This window comes from Thermobia domestica, chromosome 16, assembly GCF_964235325.1.
Source record: "Thermobia domestica chromosome 16, izTheDome1.hap1.1, whole genome shotgun sequence".
Taxonomy (NCBI): domain Eukaryota; kingdom Metazoa; phylum Arthropoda; class Insecta; order Zygentoma; family Lepismatidae; genus Thermobia; species Thermobia domestica.
Genome location: NC_137469.1, coordinates 80595881 through 80617828, shown reverse-complemented (window position 1 = coordinate 80617828; position 21948 = coordinate 80595881). Strand labels below are relative to the sequence as shown.

At 36.7% G+C, this 21948-nt stretch overlaps 1 protein-coding gene across 1 annotated transcript in view; it reads right to left on the bottom strand.

Annotated features, from left to right (window-relative positions):
* The window catches only part of LOC145673196 (uncharacterized), a 401214-nt gene extending 379807 nt beyond the window's left edge, over positions 1-21407 (bottom strand). Inside the window, exon 1 of the mRNA XM_081742667.1 lies at positions 21265-21407. The gene's annotated coding sequence lies outside the window, so the exon portion shown is untranslated. The remainder of the gene's footprint in view (positions 1-21264) is intronic.
* Between the last annotated feature and the right edge of the window lie 541 nt (positions 21408-21948).

Sequence of the window (21948 nt, the reverse complement as noted above, 5' to 3'; positions counted from 1 at the left end):
GGCGTCGAACTCTCTCCGTGATGCGTCTCTACAATAATGCTTCTTTAGGATGTCCTCTTACATTCCCATTCCACTAATCTCAACTGACAAAAGTATCTGCGGCGAGGAACCGGCAGAATGGTATTCTTTAAACTTGGAGTCGGTAGTCCTCCAATGGTGGGATCTGCAGGATCCGATGATCCTGCACCTTCCTCAACTTTGTGGCGAATACCCCTTGTTATTGTGTTCCTCGTAGTTTTGACCAGCTCAAGAATTATATACCTCTAAAGTCGGAAACACACTTAATTGTTTGCCTACTTCCAGAAAACATAGAAACACCAAATTTCGCATACATGTTCATCATATGATTTGAGTAACGGTAAAATTCCGACATCTTGAAAAAGGCAACATTTTCCATGTGAATGAAGTGTCGAAATTTTTCGTCGTTTCGAAATGCTGGTTTTTAGAGTAGTTGCACACATAATAGAAACGTCATATTTTGTCAGGCAGTGAAGCTAGGAACATAGTTTGTGCTAGGAAAAAGAGCATTAAAATTCTTTTTCAATTGGAGGCACAAATCAAAAAAATGTGAAATTTGTAATGGCTGTGTCTAGGACATTGAAATTTCGAGGTGATGTTTATTCTGATGTGTAGTTTGCGAATCCGCCCTAAAACTTGAAAAAAGTAGTCATCTTCGGTGTAAGAAAGTGCTAGAAATGTTATAAGGGGGCGTCTAATTCTAGACAAGTTGTAGACAAGGTGGAATCACGAAATTGCGTTCAAGTGTGTAGATTACAGCCTAAGTAAGGGGAAAAATCGGACATGTTGGAAAAGTCGTTACCTTCGATTCACGATGGCGGTTCAAAAGTTTTAACCATGAAAATTGTAAGTTGTTCTGACGATAGGACATCATGTTTTGCTATACTCTTCAGGATGAAGGGCAGTTTCAATGGAGAAACAAATCATTGGAGAAGTCGCCATCTTGAATGCAAAGTTGTCATGTTGTTGAATTGGCTTGATCTGCTTTGTTATGAGCTATGTTAAGCATAATAGAAAAAGAATAAATCAACGTATGAGCATGGCTCAGAGGTAACGTGTAAGCTTTCTAATTAGCAGGTCTGGGTTCTATTCCCGACTAAACGATTTTGTATTTTTTCTTATCTCTATTTCTTCGTATTAGCAAAGTACTTTCTGTTTGTATTGCGGGAACAAAATATTTTCATTATTACATACGTAGAGGCAACTTTTGAGATGGTCCCGAAACGAGGCAGTATGTTCGTGTAAGGTTTCGAGACGATACAGAAGTATTTAAAACCAAACATATGTAGCTTTGGAAATGGAGCATCACCAGTGTCTCTTTCGGAAGCAATGTTCGGGGGGGGGGGAGTATTAGCCCGGGGGCACTGCTGATAATATTCTATTTGTTATTGTATTATAAACGTATTATTTGGATCTCGCCAGGGGCGCTTTGAGGAGGCAGTGTCCCCCAAAAAGAGTCTGAAAGAAACATTGGGCATCATTTTCACGATATAGTGTCCATACAAGAGAACAATACATTTTGTCTCGCGACAACAGTGTTTGCTTCAAACCGGAAATGATTGCAAAATATCTCTCTCCCCTTTTATGTCCCTCGTTAAGATACATGCGTATACCAAATTTGAAGTGAATACCACAAGTGGAAAGTATAAAATATTAATTTTAAGAAAATACACACACACACACACAGGGACGTACGGAGGGGGTGGGTCCTGGGGGTCCGGACCACCCCCAAAATTCCAACTTTTGTGTAAATTTAGCCTAATTTTAATGACAAGTTTAGGAATTTCAATATAAAATACCCTGATATTGAGTTTGGACCCCTCGAAATAAATTCCTGCGTATGCTACTGCACACACACACACACAAATGGGCACCTCTTGAAAATTGTCTCGTCGGCAGCGTACATAGTTATAATATATAAGATACGTGGAAAAGTGCCCCTTTCGATTTAATAGTTTTAGTTGCGGGTCCGGTTGGAATGAAATGCCGTGTATAATAAAGTCAAGCTTATTTTCAATCACCTATGCTATAAAAATAAACTTTCAAAGAAAGAAAAAGTGAGAGAAAAACTTGTTGGGAATCAAACCCAGGTCTCCTGCGCAGTAGGCTCACGTCTTTCTACTACACTACTCAATTCCCTAGATTTTCGACTTCCTACTTACTACTCACATAGTACTGGTACATAGGGGCCGGCATCTGTGAATTACACGTCTAAAATCGGAATAGCAATCGTGTTATATATGTGTTTTTTACTATCATTAAAGAAATGATGTCTTGTTATTTTATTGTAATAAGAAATGACAAATACACCATTCTAATACACTGTTCTAGTACAATGCAGAAAGTGGTGTCGTTTAAGATGCTATAAACAAATTTTTTAAAAGCCTCCAATAATATTCATATTCTAAATTACCTAGTAAATAATCGTCTTCATTAAAATGTTAGAGTAAAGACACAGGAAAACTGTATGCAATTGCCCAGTATATATAAATATTTCAAGAAGTCTTGCTGCCCAATAAGTACATTTGTATCAAAGGACACCATTATAATACAGTGTACTACGTTACAGCGCAAAAACTAGTGTTCAATCAAATGTTATGAACTAATGTTTAAAAAGCCTTACCAAAATTTATATTTGTAAACTACCTACAAATTGTAGTCTTCATTGAAAATACAAGACGAGAGATACAGGTAGACTGCAAGAAATTGTCCAGTAAATATGAAATATTTCAAAAAGTCTTGCTGCAGCTAATATGTACTACTATGCCGAAGGATTCCATTATAAGGGACTTTTCTACATTACAGTGCAAAAGTAGTGTTCTCTCAAATGTTACCAACAAATGTTTAAAAAGCCTCCACCAATATTCATATTTGTAAATCACCTACAAATTGTAGTCTTCATTGAAAATACAAGAATAAATATACAGGGGGACTGCAAGAATTTGTGCAGTATATATGAAACTTTTGAAGAAGTCTTGCTGAGGTAATATGTACAACTATGGCCAAGGTTTCCATTATAATTCACTGTACTACATTATAGTACAAAGGTAGTGTTCACTCAAATGCTATGAAAAAAAATTAAACACTCTCCAACAATATTCATATTTGTAAATTACCTAGTAAATTGTAGTCTTCATTGTAAATACAAGAATAAAGTGCAGGAAGCCTCAAATATTTTCCCACTCTTATATCTCAGATATGAATTACTTTTCCTGCAGGTAATATGTACAATTAACAACAACGATACTATTATAACACACTGTACTAAATTACACTGCAAAACATAATATTAAAAAAAATGCTACGAATAAATATTTAAAAGGCTGCAAAAATTCACATTTGTAAACAGTGAGTATTATCGGAAAATGCAAGGTTTAATAGGTAGGCTATTGGAAGACAATGTCCGCTGTTTATGTTTCAGAAAATAAATTCTGTAATTGTCTCTAACATGTATAGATGTGCGCAAAGTGTACATAATAAGCCATGTACATGATTGCCAGAGTAGAGGTAGTAATAGAGTTCTTTCTAATAAATTGTGTGTTTGCTTTTCAAAGTTACATGGAAGGAATAATACTGGCTGAATTGAAGTATGTGTTGGTAACAGTTGTCTGCTGTAAATGGAAGTGAATTCCTCAAGGAATAGTTTTCTAGAACTTGACACCTCATTGCAAAGACATGACCGGGGGTCTGGGGGCGGAGCCCCAGCGAGTTTTAGCGAGTGATGATCTAAGAGTCCAATGAATCGGGAAGTATCAGGCTGTGCTTGAAGGTATGCGGAAAGGAAGCTAGTCGAAATCTTTTAAGTTTAACGTCCCACGGTTATGCCGGGTAGCCTAATGGAGACGGTGATAATGAGAAATGAGTGAAATGGTGGAATGAAGAAAGTGGGAGGAAACGGGAGAACCCCGAGAAAACCCACGAGCACGGTGTTTGTCCACCACAAAGTCCACACGGCGCGAGCTGGGATCGAACCAGGGACCCCAAGCACCGGAAGGAAGCTAGTCGAGTTTATTAACAAAAATGTGTTTACAACAGATGTCTAATAATGTACAGTTCTAATCAAAGTTTTCTTTCAATGAGTTTCGTGTTTCTTTCGTCAATAATATAATTTAATAAAATAATCGAATTTGGTGAATTAAATTAGAGTTTATACAATTATCTCATCGTCACTTAATATCCAATACACAGTTACTTCACATTATTATAATCATTATTATTTTAATTTTCTCTCTCTCTCTCTCTTTTTTTTTTTTTTTTTTTTTGTTTTTTTTTTTTTTTTTTTTTTGTTTTGGCCAATATTGCTAAACATATGATTATCTTCATAATAGCTATTCTGTCATTATTGGCAGGTTACTTGCTGCAACTGAGAAGGTTCGACGTTCGGTGGTCCTCAGCTAGTCTCTTCGTCTTGACGTAGCAATTTTCTGTTTTAATACCTTTCTTCAACTAGTCTCCTTCGGTCCCTCCCCCTCTTTCCTTCCACAATATTCTCTAGCACGTCCCTCATAATGCAGTTCCTCCTCAGCCAATATCCTAATAAGTTCCTCTTCCTCCTCAGTCAATATTCTAATCAGTTCCTCTTCCTCCTCTTAACAATATCTAAAAATCTTTTTTCCCCTACTGCTAATATTTCTAACACCTTCTCATTCGTTTCCCGTTCAACACAGCTAATTCTCTCCTTTTTTCTCCATGACCATGTTTCGAAAGCTTGCAATTTTTTCATCGCTTTTGCGTAATGTCAATGTTTCTGCTCTATAGAGTGCATATTGGAATCAGTAAAACGAAATCTCAATATTTAATTGGAAATTTGTTTAATACAAGGATTAGCTAATCGTGGTTGAAAAGAAAGATCTGACGCCTTTAGAGTGCAAAAATTATTTTGCAATTCATGGTATTTCAATAATCTGTGCCGTCTTGTTTTTCTTTCATGCGTCTCAGGGGTAGCCTCCCCAGTTTGGGAACCAATGGAGTGTTAAAAAAATATTGAAAGATTAGACATATCTTACGTTGTGATTTAGGCATATCTTATAAGTAGTGAAGCGTGGGCACCCATTAAAAAAGTAAAGGTCATCACCTATGTTGTACACTATCATCATACCTACACGAAGTTAAACTATATTACATTTAGAAACATAAATTTTATTTCCATTATTATTGGCGCATTGTAGAGTTTATTATCCTTCATGTCCAGAGTAAAATTTACGTATGAAAAGCATAAGATTTCTTAAATGCAAGACTTGCAAGACTCTTGCATGCAAGACCAAGACCAAGACTGGGTGTGCAAGACCAAGACCAAGACCAAGTGTTTCAGTGCAAGACCAAGACCACCCCGGTCTTGGTCTTTCATTTGCTCATCACTAACTACGGTAGGTCCCATGTCCATAGTTTTGGAGCTATGGACTTTTAAAGTTCACTTTTTCATGTTTTCGGCAGCCTATAACTCCGAAAGGAAACATTTGGGCACCCAGGTAGTTCTATACTTTTCGTCTTATCTTGGTGTCAGGAATCAGCTCCAGTGTTGTTTTGAAACACCGTGTATAAGCTAGATCAAGATTTGGACTTCTAATCTCGAATTTGTGGTTCCGCGCGATTACATATTCGTCGTTCCAAACTCAGGTCATTTCCTCCAGTTCGATTAAATTCTACGTGTATGATGAAAGTGCAAACTATGTAGATTGACTACAAATAAGGTGATGATAGGAATGAGAATAAAGGAAACGATCTGCTGTTTTATTAATTAAGAAATACACATCAGAGTAAATCAACATGAAATAGAAGTGCTTTCATATCTGTAATGTAATTGAACTGTAAATGAACTGAAAAAAATGGAAATTAAAACGTGACTTAAATATTGATTAACCGATGATAACTTAGAGTTCGTAATTTCAAATAAATAAAGATTATTATTTTCACTGAATTAAGTCCAATGTGTAATCCCAAAATGAGTTAAATCCCATAATAATACACAATCTATCATTAACCAGGTTGAGGACGATGGGAGAAGTGCGCCGGGAGGACTTTCCGCTGGACCTCGATCTGAAATCATGACTGGCCAAAAGCCGACTACAGGCTTGGGACCAGAGTTTAATTTCAGTTCCTTTCATTTTAAAGAGCAGCAAAATGAAAAAAAGAAAAAACTTATTAACAACCAATAGTGATGTAAGGAGACCAAAAATAGATCTGATATCAAAATTTGCGTTTACTTTCTATTCGATCTTATGTTCCTCGTACCTGCTTTGCCGAATCCGTGGGCGGAGTTGCTACCTTAGTATTCCAACACATGTGTGATTAAGTCCATAAACGAATTTCGAGGTACGAGGTTTGATGAACAAATAGCTATTGGATTGATAGAACATATTCATTATATTATAATATCTCTCTCTCCTGTGTAATATCATAAGCATTCGCTTCTATACTTGTTGTTTGAACATGCGAAGTACAATTTGAGAGTTATAGTGTTTTCAAATTTAGAAAAAAAAAATTAAATCTTTCAGTTTAACGTCCCAGGATATACGGTACCCATTAGGCTAAAGGAAACGGATTAAGGCAAGTGAATGATGATGGAATAATTTCTGGAATCTGAATGTGGAAGGAAACGGGAGTACCCCGAGAAAACTCACGGACATGATGTTGTCCACCGTAAAATCTTACTTGGCCGGGGATCGAACCAAAGACCCCACATCCCAGAGGTAAACGGTCTATCACTAAGTCAAAGTATCCCCTCCTTCAGAAACCTAGAGTATATATAAAGGAGTGTTTATTGTAAAGGGAACGAATGACTCTGTTCTAATGTTATGTAATTTGAAGTGCATTTGTTTTTATATCAAAAAATGTCGCGGAACAAACTCAGCACAAATGGTATGGGAGCTCGGGATTTAAGGAGACAAAGTCAGGAACTGATATTTTAAGTGGATGCGTTAAAAAAGAAAAAGAAAATGTGCATTGGTCGAAAATCAACACAATATCGCTTTTTTCAAATGCCAAGAACGAACAGCTCAAGCATGTGTAATTAGCACGAGAAATGTATCAAGAACTTACAATAAAGCCAAGAAGTCACATGGGGAAGGTTCATTATTTGAGTCGCCAAGGAAACACATTAAAACAAATAAGCATTTGCGAATCTTGATGATTTTCAGAAAGAAATCCGTAAAAGCGTGTTTCAGTTTTATGATAATGGCGACTTTCATTCTGAAAATAACACATGTTTTGAAGGATAAAATATTTTATACGGGGTCTGTAACATTACGCTAAGGGTTCTTACAGAAAGAAAAATAAACCAAACGCCTTGATTGTCGCTACCGTGAGACTAAGGATGGTCGCAGATTGTTCATCGAGCATGGGGATATAGTGGCATAGAGAAATGCATAAAATAAGGACATCAAGGGGCGACATTTTTATTTCAAATAACTCTGGCTTAGTGGTAGACTGCTCACCTTCGGTGTATGGGTTCCTTGGTTCGATCCTAGCTATCAAACTGGGCTTCGTGGTGGACAAACACGTGGATATGCGTAGATTTTCCCGGTGTTCTCTCGTTTCCCTTACTTTCTTCATTCTATCTTTCATTACATCATAGTCTCCCTTAGTATCTGTGAACAACGCGGGACGTTAAACTAAAAATACATTAATAATTCAACGTACGGCGGTTGTGCTCTATGGGATAAAACAGGGAAATAATAAATAAAAATTAATAAAGATAGAATAATTACTGCAATTAAGATAATGGGAAGAAATGGGAAAATACCGAAAAATCTACAGCTCACAGATGACGAGAAGAACTCTAAAAGAGGGGAAGCGGAGAAAGGTCAACGACACGGTCAAGTCCATTTTCGGTTTTTGAGGTGTGGTCTCTACTTGGATGTCGTCTGCTACTCCGGGTGGTTGTCTGTGTCCTATTCCGTGGTGTCATTTGAAACCTCGTGCGAAAAGTGAGCGAGCCCATACCTACGTCACACTACTTCTGCTAGGGTGCTCGTCATCTGTGAGCTGTACGAACACGTTTCCACCACAAACATGTAAGGATTTTAATCGAATGAAAGGCACTTATCATCAGTGGGCGTGGGCCACTGTACATTCCGTATGTATTTGTAATCAATTGGTGCAAAGTACGTACTTGTTTTTTTTGTTGCGAGACTTCCTATGTCTCGGAATATAGACAAATCAAAATAGTAGAGCATTGGCCTTCGGTTTGCGGAGTCCTAAGTTTGATTCTCAGATGCATGTGAATGGGGTTATAAACGACTACGTAGCCAACTAATATCAAGTATATTTACTTTTATTTGCTTATCATCTGAACATTCGAACCAAACGAAATATAATATTTAGAGGTGGCGTTAGGTGCGCACGGGCCTTAGTGCAAATAATGACCCCGTGGGCCAGAGTACTACGCCGAGCGCCGACATGCTACTTCTAAAGCCGATAAAGCAATTAGCAACTTCCTCACATCCCCGACTTCCCTTCAGATACCTATATTTATTATTAAATATTATATATATATATATATATATATATATATATATATATACAGTACAACCCCTCAAATCCGAACTAATTGGGGCTGAAGCCTGTTCGGATTTTGGGGGGTTCGGATTACCCGGGAAATAATATTACGTACTTATTTCGTCATTGAATTGACGATAAAACAACGACTGAGGTTAGACAGGGTGGCCCAGTGGTCGAAAGGGCAGTGACCTTGACTGGCGAGTGTACACTCATGTCCAAAATGATTGTCGCATATCTATAACTGTCTTCTTATAAGAATATAATTAGATAATGATTTTGCAGGATACTTTTAATACTAATACTATGTGTATAATCGGGAATGTATATTTGTGGCAAATATCACAGGAATACAATTATAAATACGAAAATTAGAGTGAGTAAAACAAAATGTTCCTAAATGGACAAGAAAGTTTTATTTTTGTTTTATTGTTTTTAATTACTGCTCTTTTGACATGAAATTTGCAACATACATGTCTTTGACGATTATAAACATACTAACATTATAAGAAATACCGGACGAATTCGTTATCAAATTATATTGCTACAACATATTTATAGATATACCACAATAATTTTGGACATGAATGTATATACTTGCATTAATATGCTTGTATATGCATTAATGCATGCTTAATATGCATTAATAAGCATTAAGTATAAAAATGTTAAAACCTTCAAAAAACTAAATTTGTGTGATTAAATCTTTTTTTTTTTTTTTTTCCAGCTGTAGTTATTTTTTTCCCTGAGAAAGTGTTCGGATTTACCGGGTTTTCGGATTTCTGGGGTTCGGATTTGAGGGGTTGTAGGAACTTCTTCTTCTTCCTATCAGCTTATGTGGAACAGAGAATAGCGATGTTCTTTTGAAGATATTGTACTTTCTTCAAATAAATTACGTCGGAATTTTTCCCCATAAGAAAACATTGTTTATATATATATATATAAACAATGTTTTCTTATGGGGAAAAATTCCGACGTAATTTATTTGAAGAAAGTACAATATCTTCAAAAGAACATTGCTATTCTCTGTTCCACATAAGCGGATAGGAAGAAGAAGAAGTTTTTTCCCCCACCATGCTCAAGGACAGGTGAATGTTGGTGTTCCGTCTTCCACCATCAGCCCCCGCATACGGAGGTATAGAGTGTATCTAAATATGTCTAGGCCTAAATAATAAATTAAAACTTTCATAATAACACTGCGTATTTTAAAACACTTAATTACATTTACCTGCATTAGTGAGTAAGTAGCACATGTGTCATTTTAATGGAATTTTATTGAACAGTTGTATTGTTTATTTTCCTTCTTTTTTGGCAGTCGGGGTTGTGACATAATGTTGGAATGGCAAGGGATGTCAGGGTTGGTAATTGAATTGGTATTTACTGCTTTGATACATTAATTTCATAATATAAAATCGGAAACCAAGTACAATATGTATGGGTAAATTATTAGTGCGTTAAGATAATAACAATAGAACCTGATAATAGAATAATAATAATAATAATAATAATAATAATAATAATAATAATAATAATAATAATAATAATAATAATAATAATAATAATAATAATAATAATAAAACACTTCTTGTTTCCCCTCTTATATACATGTGTTCTTACATTAAAAATAACCAGAAGAAAAATAACCATATATATAAACACTGATAATAGTCAATAAATGCGTCTCGCCCCGGGCGCCTCAACTCAGGCAAATGCCCTGGTTTCTATTGATTATATTTCAATGAAATCATTTTCCTACGTTTTTCTCTTCGTACATGCACCTGATGTGATGGTGGCAAAGTATCTTTTTTCGTTTGTTGTTTATTAATACGCGGCGATAAATTTACGGTAAAGCATCATACATACAAGATTCATCAACATTGAAATCTTCTGAGTTTATTAAGGGGAAAAATTTATGGTGAACTTAGAAAAACAATCCCAGATTGATTGAAGCCTGACACGAAGTAGTAACTACAGATGCTACGTAATTTGAACAGGCCCATATCTGAGTCTGCCGTTTGCAAGCAAAATTATAAGTATTGGAGCTTAACCATCGTAGTGAATTTGACGCCCCTAAAATCCCCTAAAATTTGGCGCCTTGTGCGGTTGCAATCCTCACCCGGCCCTTTCGTTGGTCTTGAGTTTAGTCAATTGATAATAGAGGAAATTGACTTTTGAATTGTTAATTGACTATTTTAATAAAAACGGAGTTGTCAATAGTGCTAATGACCGTTGTGGGGGATTGAGAGTAACAGAAGTTTGGAAATGAAATGAAATCTTTTAGTTCTACGTATCGCAGTTATGCCGGGTAGGCTAAAGGAGACTGTGATGACGAGAATGAATGAAACAGTGCAAAGAAAAATGTAGGAGGAAAAAGGAGAACTCCGAGAAAATCTGTAAAAGCAGTGCTTGTCCACCACTGAGCCTACTAAGCACGAGCTGGGATCGAACCAGGGCCTTATGCCCCAGAGGTGAACGCTCTACCACGGAGCAACCACGGCCCCAACAAAAGTTTTTAGTTCTCATAGAACTCTTGTCTGGAGGTCAATGCAATTAATGGGTGCTGACTTGCATTGACTTCAAATCCTCTATAAAATCAACATATATAAATACACACGAGAGGACAAATAATACTGAGTAAAATGTATTGGTATTAGTTGCTGCTCTCCAGAGGTTCTGTATTCATACTTTGGCCACTCTCGCAGAGTCGTCACTGTTGTCTCCAAGGTTAATAACGATTTTTCTGTAACTTCGTCAGTTATCCTGTCGAGTTTTCAGTATTTCGTTTCTTCCATCTCCACTACATGTTGCACACAATCTTTCCACTTTTCACTTGTTACCATTTCTAACCCTTCCTCCAAAAGAGTATTCACTTCACTAAGTGTAAAACGTTTATTGTTTCGTGCCACATGTCCCTTTACTTGACTCCAAATCAGTTCAATTGGATTAAATGTACAGTAGTAGGGGGTATTCTGAAAACTTCCCTACCTGAAGAGGCCGCCATTTTGTCCACTTTATACTTGTAGCATTTACTTTTGGCTGCAGGAGGTATAAGACTAATTAACTCAGTTTTAACGAACGCATCGTCATAAGAAATGCTTTTATTTTGAAGCCATTCTTTTATTTCATTTTTTGCCCAAGACATGGTGGGAACCCGATCTACCTTTACAGTGTGATAAGATGCGTTATCCATGAGTATCACGCAGTTGGGTTCTAGATGTGGAAGTATGTTTTGAAACCAAGGTAACATTTTACCTTTACTGGTTGGGTTCTTAAGTCCAGTGGAGAGTCCAGAAAGAAAGGCTTGTTTACTAGAATTCAGTTTCATCTACCATTACTCTTAACACGGTATGAGAAACATTTACCCGTGTCTCATTAAGATAGTAGATTTTCCTACCCGCTGCTCTATACTTCTTAATTAAACGGAGATATTTTCTCCTCCATAATACTATGGCATCCCTATCAACTACAACAGACCTTTTATTGCGCTATACATACTTGAATTTCATTATTTTCAACAGTCTATGGAGAGTTGAGTGAGAAAAACAGGGCACTTCATCATCGGTATTTATAGCTATCAGAATTTTATTTAACGTTGAAAATTCATTACGGGAAAAGACCTGGTGTACCTTTGATCGAATTGCCGATTTCGTGAAGTCGTCATAGTTTTCCGAGAGGGGAAGTACTTGTACGCGTATTTTTGGGACTTAATTTATTTCTATTAAATTTAGCCTCCCGCCTACTTCTATAAACAGTTGCCTTTCCTACACTTATTTGTTTCCCAGTCATGTCGGCGAATTCTTCAACAGTTAAATTAAGGTGTTGCTCTCTTAAAGCATGGAATATATTCAAAATGCAACGCTTCTCACTACTTCATAACGCTTTCCCGGGCTCATGTTTTATAACAGAATTAGTGTAAGCATCATGAATTGTCGCTTCACAAAGCACTAAATACGCAATTATTTACAATCTAATATGGACTAAAATTTGTTTCAGATAATATAAACTATACAAATTATAATGGATACAAAATACAATTTAATATGCACTAATTTCACCGACACTATATATAATATAGTTACCACACACGCTAAATTCATACAATATTTGCACAGGTCGATAGTCTGCGCACTCGATACTCAGACAGCCAGATTATCTTCTTTGAAATCTTATATATAAAAGAGAACGCACAAATCCTTTGTTCCCTCATCACGCTAATACGGCTGAACCAATTTCTTTCATTTTTGGGGGGTTATTAGGATTTGGACCCTAGATGGTTTTTATCATATCACTTTAATTTTTAATTACCAGTGTCTTGAGATAATTGACCATTCAAGTGTGCATAACGTACAAATCCTTTGTTAGTTCATCATAGGTAAAAATAAACGTATTTATATGCAACCCGCATGACCGTGTCACTCGGCGGGTTAACATAAATGACAGGCGATATAATGTTAACATTTACTGCAATCTACTATGGTTTTTATCATATCACTTGAAAGCGAAAAAGTAAAAATTATCTAAGTAACAAGGTTTATTGCGTTCCGGGGTGACCCCAGCGAAGCGGGGTGAACGCTGCTAGTTGTAAATAAAGATAGAATGTCGACAGGATTGGTTTGCTTTCACTCCCGATTCTTAAGTTAAATAATGATGGAAATTAACTATATAACGAATTAGTTCTTATTTCTAGAAATGCTATTTAATAAATAGGAAAATGAAATGAAATGAAATCTTTAAGTTTAACGTCCCACGGTTATGCCGGTTAGGCTAAAGGAGACGGTGATAATGAGAAATGAGTGAAATCGTGGAATGAAGAAAGTAGGAGGAAACGGGAGAACACCGAAAAAACCCACGAGCACGGTGTTTGTCCACCACAAAGTCCACACGGCGCGAGCTGGGGTCGAGCCATGGACCCCAAGCACCGGAGGTGAACGCTCTACCACTGAGCCACCGCGCCCCTTAATAAATAGGACTAAAGCCAAAACTTTAATACATAAATAGTAAAAAATACTTTTCTTAAAGACAAAAATTAAAAACAGTAATTATTTGTTATTCGGGGTTGACAGGTAAAAACAGCAGCGCGTTCTTACCATCAGGTGCGAGCGAATTTACTTACGAATTTAGTATGTACACGATTCTGTTTATTAGAAAAGCTTTCCTCCCTGTGAAGGTCAACAGCTTGCTTTCCCCTCCGTACTGGAGAGTGGTGGGAGGAAGGGGAGTTTCCTATCAGGTTGCCTGGAATAGATAATAGTTACAAGTGCACTATGGATTTTAACATACATGATGACGTTTTAATATGTTGGCCCTAACTAATCACAGCAGCAAATTATGTTAGCCGTAAGGTAATTAATGAGAGTCTTGCAACTTACACGTACATACATCCAATAATAAATGCCACATATTAGTTTCAGCAGTTTTTTTTTTTCTGTAGACTTTTCTTGCCTTCCTTGTGAAAAATTCATCGGTGAGATTATTATAGTTCAAAGTGGCGGCAAAGTCTTTTTCTACTGAGAGAATAGCCGGACCATAGAGCTTACCTTGAGACATGGTTGATCTCAGATAGTTTTTGATCAACTTCAATTTGGAGAAACTTCTTTCGGTACTTGCGAGGGTCACCGGTCACGGGAATGTTCAGCAAGATTCTGTATGGCACTGCTGTGTTTGGAAATGAATCCAGAAATACAGTCTACAGATACTTAAGGCACTGTATGGCTGTCATGGGCGTCGGCAGGGGGATCGAAGGGGAATAAATGAAATTTATGAATTTGACAATTTCCTTCCTCAAGCTGAATGCTGGTACGATTATGGAAACATAAATCTAGATGCAGACAGTTTAGAGAAACTCTCTCTTTTTGATTTGACGGATCACGCCACATTTTATCCGGCAATAAAGTAAGGAATACAAGTAATGGTTACCCTCCCCGTTACAACATGAAGTGTTGAGAGAAATTTTAGCACCCTAAGACGTGTGAAAACGTGGTTAAGGTCAACTATCTCTGAAGAAAGATTGAGTCTCCATCGGGAACTTATAAATAAAAATAAAACACAATCATATCAGACGTGTTGGATGCTTTTGGGAAAGAACCAAGGCGTATACAATTCTTGTTCAAGAAGTAGAGCTATATGACACGTAATAATGCTTATCTACATATACAGATAGAATTTTTATGTACACTTTCCTTTATATTGTGTGTTCGCTTTATTTCATAAATATAATTTGATTGTTCTGCGTTTTGTAAAGTGGTTACGGAAGAAAGAAAGATTTTGTGCATTTTGTGTGAACTTTATGAAACAGACAAGGAATTATTTCTACCTGGTGGCTTAGTTATTTACAAACACAAAGATGACGACGATTTTATCTTATAAAATCTGCTCTTTTCCTGTTTGGTAAGTAAAACCGTAATATTTTCGTAAATACATTTTTTGCATGTGTTATTTTTTTTATTTCTATTTATGTGAAATGATTAGGTTCCGATTTTCATGCACAAAAAATATTTTCTTGTATTTATCGAGATCCCGAGAGCAGTCTCGTTGTTGCATGACTTCGCAAAGGACTGATAAATAAACATCAAGAAACACAGTACTGTTATAAAGTTTTCTCTTTTTGGATTGGTTTATTCTTGGTTTAGTGTCCCTTACAGCCCCGAGGGTGAGCTGTGGACCTACAGCTTCATATGGAATGCAAACTTCATGAGCTCAACTTCTACCGGGAATCTAACTCGAATCTCCCACACCATATATATATATGTGTGTGTGTGTGTGTATTATTAGCGTTTGGGGAGCGCGGTGGCTCAGTGGTAGAGCGTTCACCTCTGGTGCTTGGGGTCCCGGGTTCAATCCCAGCCCCCGCCAAGTGAACTTTGTGGTGGACAAACACCGTGCTCGTGGGTTTTCTCGGGGTTCTCCCGTTTCCTCTCACTTTCTTCATTCCACCATTTCACTCATCTCTCATCATCACCGTCTCCTTTAGCCTCACCGGCATAAGCGTGGGACGTAAAACTTAAAGATTTCATTTCATTTTTTTTATTAGCGTTTGTTCTTGACCCTCCTGCGAAAGTTTCTGGCAACGCCAATGATGGCTGTTACTACACTACCATGCACAATTTCTCGAAATATTTTCAGTTCTGCGGACAATCTTCACCGTCCAAATGACGTGAACTCTCTGAGTGTAATGCTAAGTCCAGGTCTATGTAACATTTCAACAAGTCTTCGTCATTTAATCGCCGCATGGTGTTTATGTTTTACAGAAATTCCGAAGAGTGCATCATATTGCTGCAGTTGTTCAAAGCTTGTGTTCACGGAAGTGAGTGACTGGTCTATTATGCACGAGAAATATCTCGATCTAAAAGTCTCCTCAGGTGATAAGTTTGCTTCTTCCGTACTCTCATAATCAAAATGACGCTTCCTCCATCCGCTTCCTCTCTGTTTAAATTCTTGTTCCACGTCCATTGCGCTTGCAATGTCCTTTGCAATAATCATAGCAAAATTAAAACCAGTCTCTCGATACTTTGTTAAGTAAGAGACGTGTCCTTGAACTTGTTGAATAACTACTATACATCAAATTACATATCAACTGATTGTAACGTTTTGCTCAATATTAACAGCGAACAGAATGTCGTACCATATGATAGTGGCAAGTATGAACTCAGAATATTCTCCTCTGGTGATTGGGGTCCTTGATTCGATCCTAGCTCCCGCCAAGTGAACTTTGTGGTGAACAAACACCATGTGCGTGGTTTCCTTCGGGGTTCTCCCGTTTCCTCCCACTTTCTTCATTTCACCATTTCCTTCATTTCTCATCATCACCGCCTCCTTTAGCCTAACCAGCATAATCGTGGGACGTAAAACTTAAAGATTTCAGTTTTCAAAATTTCCTACTTCAAAACTGCCAAAACGGGTCTGCTTCGGCTTTTACCGTAGGCTTTCTGATCTCGTCTGCTACAGTAAACATGGTCTCTCGTATTTTACTCATTTGATAACGCAATGCATTCACACTCTCCAGGTGGGATTCCCATCGTGTGTCTGACAGTGACTTTACTGTGATGTATGGGACAATATCTTCTAAAATCTTCCATCTCCCAGGTAAAGTGGCAAACAGCACATAAATTCTTTCAGAACTAAAAAAATGGCATTGCTTGTGAGCTTTATTTGACCGTATTTCCTAATACAAGATTCAGATTGTGGCAGCCACATGGTGTGAAAAATGCCCAACTGTTCGAGCATAGGATGTAGGCTTGGGCCCCTTCGTGCTTTCCCCTCATATTTACGCCGTTATCATATCTCTGTCCTCGATAGTGATCAATGTTTAAGCCAAGTTCCCTCATTGCCGCTAGCAACGATTTGACAACCTTTACTTGTAGTGTCTTTAACAATAAGAAATTGTACAAAGACCATGCAGGGGCGGATCCAGGACCGACTTCTGGGGGGGGCGGTGGGTTGTCATACTGCTACTTTTAAGGGCTCCAAACTTTGGGATGGATTTTATTTATATATATAAAATAAGAAAGTTTCCTTATCGGGGGGGGGGGGCAATCGCCCCGATCGCCCCCCCCTGAATCCGCCCCTGTTCATAGTTGTGTCTTATTGTCCCGTCCCAAAGTCCATATTCAAGTAAAATCATTATTATACACATCTACATAACCATAACAACAAAATGAAATACTAAATTCTTTTCTGACACTGTGCCCGATTATTTAACTGAAACGTTCATGTCCCAATGGAGAGGTGGCGTTAATCAAGTTTTCTACAGTAGTATCAACAATCTCACAAATTAATCTCAGATCTTGAAGAATATTATTACAAACGATGTCCGTCGACCTGGCCCTCACAAATTTCAAATTCAAACCAAAACGGTACCAAAAATTTGTACCCAATATGTACCAATTTGTAGCACCAAAATTATAATTTGTACCTCCACCAATTTCGAGGAATTTGAATTTTTGATGGCAGTCCAAATTGACGTTAAGTTGGTCCCTACAACTTATTCATCTTTCCATTACGAATCAAAACGGTAACAAAAATTTGTATTCGGTATGTATCAATTTTTACCACAAGATTAGAATTTCTACCCCACAAATTTTGGGAAATTTGAATTTTTAAAGCGGGACAGATTGGCGTTAAGCTGGCCCCCGCAACTTATTCTTCTTTCAAATTCGAGGAAAAATGGTACCAAAAATTTGTAACAAATATATATCAATTTATACCACGAAATTTAAATTTGTACCCCCACCAATTTCGAGAAATCTGAATTTTTAATGATATACTAGCTTGACGTCAATTGGTTCGCACAAGTTATTTTTCTTTTCAATTCGAATCAAAACGGTACCAAAAATTTGTACCCAATATGTACCAATTTGTAGCACCAAAATGAAATTTGTACCAATTTAGCGAAATTTGAGTTTTTATCGCTCGGGCCAACTTGATGTCAAAACTTGGCTCTCGCGACATATTTGTTTTACAAATTGGAATCTAAATGTTACCAAGAAATTGTACCAAATATGTGCCAATTTGTACCATCGAATTAGAATTAGTATCCCTACCAGTTTCTAGAAATTAAAATTTCATTTTGGTCTGGGTGGGGACGCGAAACCTTTTTTTTTTTTTTTCACTTTCGAATCGAACGAGCACGCAACCAGATTTCCCTTGAATTCGTAAAAACGGCACGAAAAATTTGCATATACCTTGCATCAGCAAAATCATATACGAATAAAGATTAGAGATTGTCATTCAACGAACAGGCAATTTGTCACCAAGTCAAATCTTCGCAAGGGCTTGTTTAGAATTCAAATGAAAATTGTCTAAAAATCTTTTAGACAATCTGCAAGAAAAAGCTTGAAATTGTACCTGCATCAAGTCAATAAATTTGAATCGTTTACTCAAATATGTAAATCTATTTGATGTCAAGGTAGTCAGCACAATCGTATTTTTGTTTTAAGTTCGACGTCAGCACTTTGCAAACGAATTTTTGACTGGTTCCATTCATCATTTTTACTTTGGTGCTTATTATTGATGATGACTGAATTTGTACCAATTTCTATCAGCAAAATTAGAATTTAGACTGTTATCGAAACGGAGATATGAATGGATGGTGACGACTTCACAGCAAACTGATCCTCTGAACGAGTTCTATAGTAAAAATTAATATTCTTCATGATCACAGACGGTTGGAGAAAAGAATCACCCACCCAAAAAATATTTTTGGGGTCCACAACAAGTCTATATATTTGATCCTCTCTCCCCCAACCAAGTTGTACAAAAGCCAATGCTACCTATTTGATCTACCGCTCTCCCCAACGAATTGTTTTGTGATAATGGTTTTACCACTGTCGAAAGAAAACCATCGTCGACCAGCTTTCGAAAGAATATCGTCGTCGGCCAGCTTGATCCGCCATAAAATATTCAAATTTCTCGAAATTGTTGGGGTTACAAATTCTAATTTTAGTGGTACAACGTACATATTGGTTACAAATTTTTGATATCGTTTTGATTCGAATTGGAAAGAAAAATAAGTTGGAATGGCAAGCTTAAGCCGCCATCAAAAATTCAAGTTTCTCGAAATTGGTGGAAGTACAAATTCTAATTTTGGTTGTACAAATTGGTGCATATATTGATATAAAATTTTGGTAATGTTTTGATTCGAATTGGAATGAAAATAAGTTGTGCAGGCCAGCTTTACCCGCCAATAAAAATTCATTTTTTTTTTCGAAATTGGTAGGGGTACACATTTTAATTTTGGTGGCACAAATTGATACATATTGAGTACATTTTTTGGTACGGATTTTATTCGAATTGGAAGAAAATAAGTTGTGAAGGTCAGCTTAACATCAACCTGGCCCGCCATCAAAAATTCTAATTTTCCGAAATTGGTAGAGGTATAAATTCTAATTTTGGTTTCGAATTAGAAAGAAAAATAGTCAAGTTGGCCCGCCAACAAAACTTCTAATTTTTCGAAATTGTTGAGGGTACAAATTGAAATGTTGGTGGCACATATTGATATATGTAGAGTACAAATTTTTCGTGCCGTTTTAGTTCGAAATGGAAAGAAAAGTAAATTGTGTGGGCCAGCCTGACCTTAAGCTGGCCCGCCATCAAAAATTCTGATTTTCTGAAATTGGTGGGGTACAAATTCTAATTTTGGTGGTACAAACTGGTACATATTGAGTACAAATTTTTGGTACTGTTTTGGTTCGAATTGGAAAGAAAAATTAATCAAAATTTCAATTTTTTCGAAATTGGTAGGGGTACAAATTCCAATTTTGGTGGTAGAAATTAGTACATATTGGGTGCAAATTTTTGGTATTGTTTTGGTTCGAATTGGAAAGAAAAATAAATTATGCGAGCCAGCTTGACGCAAAGCTGGCCCGCCATGAGAAATTAATTTTTTAAATTGGTAGGGGTACAAATTCTAATTTTGGTGCTACAAATTGGTACATATTGAGTACAATTTTTGGTACCGTTTTGGTTTGAATTTGAAATTTGTGCGGGCCAGCTTTACGGACATTACAAACGTCTTCGTATCTTTGTTTGCTTTGAAGTCTTAGCACCAGCATTACATTACACGTCCTGTTCTAAAAATAGCTTTTCTTATTTATCATCCTCATTCCAGGTGAAGTACGATTATTTTCATTTTTTGCGATCACAGCGCCATCTAGAAGTTAACGAAAAACTACTTCCAGTAAAAGATACGTATTTTCGGTCGCAGAATCTGAATCTGCAATAAAAATACTTTTTTTTTATTTAAAACTTTAAAATTGCTTCATTTACAATTTAAGGAAGGGAAGAGCAGCTTCGTTTTATGTTAATGGAGTAGGTCTTATTAAAATATTGGACACGTGTTTCCTGACGTTTGAATTGCGAAGTGAATAGATATTTACGTTTGAAAAGACAAATTTAACAACTGGTCCCAAGAGCATGAAAAATTTTAACAATCTCTCTAGGAACCAGTGTTTACCGACTGAATGACACCATTGAGTTTTGTGCATTACCATATTTCAGTATCATTTACCCTGGATGGAGAAACGTTTCGCGTAACTTGCACGCGGATTTTTTAATCTGCCCAAATCAGTAAATCATGCGTTCTGTAGGTCATTACGATGACCATACATTCTTAACAGTGTATCAAACGACTGTCAAACTGAACACTCATCTTGAATAATTTCTATACGTTATTGAATTGTGTATCTAGCCATGCTAATTTACTACACACTACTGCACACAGCTGTCACCGTCTAATATCGCCAATCCAGTCAGTATTGCACAAGACGGTCCCAAAGTTCTGACGTTCCTTCATATCCTCTGTTCCCAAAAGAAATACAAAATTTCAACAGACAAAAATAAATAAATAAACGTAGAATAAGTAAATGAAATTTGTAATAACACATGGGATTATTATTATTATTATTATTATTATTATTATTATTATTATTATTATTATTATTATTATTATTATTATTATTATTATTATTATTATTATTATTATAGACAGACCAGCAACGTCTCTTTCAAGTTTCTTAAATGCGATTTCTCTAGTGATTTAAAATTTTGACATTTAAGACTTTATTTTTTCAACTTATATAGATTTAAAACTAGAACAATTCTACCACCTGTTTATATTCGAAGCTTTCCTTCACAACCTGTCAGAACACATAGTAAAACATATTCCTTGTACCAGCTTATTAAAAGCAAAAAAAGAGAGACTTATTATTGTTGTGAGTTCCTTTTAGAAAAGAGAGAGAAAGTATGCAAACTTACCAATAACAGTATTTTGTCCAAGACATGAACTACAGAACGTCTTTTAGTGCTGGTGAATATAAAGTCACTAAGAGAGAAAATATAACATGAAACTATTATCTGCGGTACGTAGCTTCTTCTGAGACGCTATTTCAGAATAGGCATGTGACTCCTGATGTCAGTCATGTGACTCCTGATAATTGCGTGTCTCAAACGGGATATTCCCGAATTGCCGCTACAATTATCTTCTTTGTAAATACCAAGAAAAGTTTGACCTTGATAGCTTACCATGTCTTAAGTTCATCATTTGTTGGTCGAAGCTGCCTTATGCCTCTTTCACATTATCCGGCGATTTGCCGGATCCGGTTCCGGCTGTTTGCCGGATCCGGTTTCGGCCCCTTTCATATTATCCGGCGTTTTGCCGTGGATGAAAAATATGCGAGCAGGGTTGCTGTGCAACTGAAGAAACAAAACTCAGTGACTCTTGTCGTGTTGTGGTGGTTGTAATGGACAGACGCAAAATGTGTTTTCTACTCGCCTTGTTAAGACACAGGCAGAAAAAAAAAGTCAGAGACACATATGGGTTCACCCTTTTTTAGAGAAGCGGTACTTGAAGGAGATTTTTCTATACTGTTTCCACAATTAAGTGAAGACGAAGTAAAATTCTTTAATTACTTTCGTATGTCTATCGCATCTTTTGATGAG